We start from the raw sequence: 2,904 nt of genomic DNA, 5'->3' as shown, positions 1-2,904 counted from the left end.
TTTTTTTTTTTTTTTTTTTACTTGAAGTATAGTTAATGTAAAATGTTATATTAATGTTAGGTGTACAACATAGTGATTTGACACATATGCATTATGAAATACTCCCCCCGATAAGCTGCAGTCACCTTCTGTCACCACAGGAACTTACCACGTTACTGATGATGTTCCCTATGCCGTGCTTTGAATCTCTGTGACTTACTCGTTTTACAGCTGGAAGTAACTTAACCCCCTTTACCTTTCTGGCCCATCCCCCAACTCCCTTCCCTCTGGCAATGACCAATTTGTTATCTGTATTTAAGAGTCTGTCTTGTTTTGTTTTGTTTTTTTAGATTCCACATGTAAGTAAAATCATACGGTATTTGTCTTTCTCTGTCTGACTTTTTCCAGTTAGCATAGTATCCTCTAGGTCCGCCCATGTTGTCACAGATGGAATTTTCACTCCTTTTTATGGCTAATATACACACATATGTACATATATATCACATCTATATACATATATATATTTTACGTCTTCTTCATCCATCCATCTGTCGATGGACACTTGCTTTTATACCTTAACTATTGTAAGTAATGCTGCGATAAACATAAGAGGACATGTATCTTTTCAAATTAGTGTTTTTGTGTTCTTTGGGTAAATACCCAGTAGTGGAATTAGAGGATCCTATGGTAGCCCTATTTTTAATTTTTTGAGGAACCTCCATACTGTTTTCCACAGTGGCTGCACCGATTTACATTCCCACCAGCAGTGCACAAGGGTTCCTTTTTCTCCACACCCTCACCAATGCTTGTTGCTTCTGGTCTCTTTGAGTTTAGCCATTCTAACAGGTGTAACATGATAGTTCATTGTGGTTTTGATTTGCACTTCCCTGATGCGGAGTGATGTTGAGCATCTTTCCGTGTGTCTGTTGCCGTCTGTATGTCTTCTTTAGAAAATTGTCTGTTCAGGTCTTCTTCCCATGTTTAAATCAGATTGGTTTTTTGGTGTTGAGTTCTCTAAGTTATTTATTTATTCTGGATATTAACCCCTACCAGACATGTCATTTGAAAATATCTTCTCCCATGGGGCGCCTGGGTGGCTCAGTAGGTTGAGCATCCAACTTTGGCTCAGGTCATGATCTCACAGTTTGTGGGTTCGAGCCCCGCATTGGGCTCTGTGCTGACAGCTCAGAGCCTGGAGCCTGTTTCCCATTCTGTGTCTCCCTCTCTCTCTGCCTCTCTCCTGCTCCTGATATGTCTCTCTGTCTCTCAAAAATAAATAAATGTTTAAAATTAAAAAAAAAAAAAAAAAAAGAAAATATCTTCTCCCATTCCGTGGGTTCCCTTTTCATTTTAGTGATGGATTCCTTCACGGTGCAAAAGCTTTCTAGTTTGGTGTAGTCCCAATAGTTTATTTTCATTTTTATTTCCCTTGCCTCAGGAGACACACCTAGAAAACTGTTGTGAAGGCTGGTAAAGAAATTACTGCTTATGTTTTCTTCTAGGAATTTTAGGTCTCACATTTAGGTCTTTAATCCATTTTGAGTTTATGCTTGTGTACGGTGTAAGAAAGTGGTCCAGTTTTATTCTTTTGCATGTTGACCATATACATGTGGATTTTCTGAGGTCTTTATTCTCAGGTCTATGTGTCTGTTTTTGTGTCAGTAACATACTGCTTTGCCTAATACAGCTTTATAGTCTATCTTGAAATCTGGGATTATGATACCTCAGTTCTGTTGTTTCTCAAGATTGCGTTGGCTGTTCAAGGTCTTTTGTGGTTCCAGACAAGCTGTCTGATTATTTTGTTCTGGTTGTGTGAAAAATGCTCTTGATAGTTTGACAGGGATTGCACTGAATCTGTAGACTGCTTTGGACATTTTAACAATATTGGTCCTTCCAGTCCATGAGCATGGAATATCTTTCCATTTGTTTGTGTCATCTTTCATCAGTGTTCTATAGTTTTCAAAGTATAGGTCTTTCACCTCCTTGGTTAAGTTTATTCCTAGGTATTTTATTAGTTTTGATGTAATTGTAAATAGGATTCTTTTCTTAATTTCTTTCCACTACCTTATCATTAGTGTATAGAAATGCAACAGATTTCTGTATATTAATTTTGTATCCTGCAGCCTTATTGAATTCGTTTATCAGTTCTAACAGGTTTTTTGTTTGTTTGTTTTTTATTTTGGGTTTTTTTTTTTAGCGGAGTCATTAGGGTTTTCTATTTATAGTATCATGCCATCTGCAAACAGTGACAAATTCACTTCTTCCTTACCCATTTGGATGCCTTTTATTTCTTTTTCTTGTCTGATTGCTGCAACTAGGACTTCCAGGGCTATTTTGAATAAAAGTGATGAGAGCAGTCCTTGTTTTGTTCCTGATGTTAGCGGAAAAGCTCTCAGGTTTTCATCATTGAGTATAATGTTAACTGTGGGCTTTTTAAAAAATATATGTGTGTGTATATATGTATATGTGTATGTATAGGGATTTTTTATGTTGAAGTAAGAAACTTCTACGCCTACTTTGTTGAGAGATTTTATCATGAATGGATGTTGTATTATGTCAAATGATTTTTCTGTGTCTATTGGATGACCGTATAGTTTTTATCCTTTCTCTTGTTAATGTGAATTATCACACTGATTGATTTGTGAATATTGAACCACATTTACAATCCTGGAATAAATCGTACTTGATCATAGTGAATGATTTTTTCATACATTATTGCATTTGTTTTGCTAATATTCTATTGAGAATTTTTGCACCTGTGTTCATCAGAGACGGTGTGTGGTTTCCTTTCTTGTAGGTATCTTTGGTTTTGGAGTCAGGGTAATGCAGGTCTCATTGAATGAATTTGGAAGTTTTCCTTTCTCTTCTGTTTTTTGGAACAGTTTGAGAAGCATAGGTATTAACTCTTCTTTAAGTGTTTGGTAG

Source organism: Crocuta crocuta, unplaced genomic scaffold (genome assembly GCF_008692635.1).
Source record: "Crocuta crocuta isolate KB4526 unplaced genomic scaffold, BGI_CrCroc_1.0 scaffold41, whole genome shotgun sequence".
In the NCBI taxonomy this organism is placed as follows: Eukaryota; Metazoa; Chordata; class Mammalia; order Carnivora; family Hyaenidae; genus Crocuta; species Crocuta crocuta.
The sequence above is the reverse complement of the archived record's forward strand: the minus strand, read 5'-3'. Positions refer to the sequence as shown.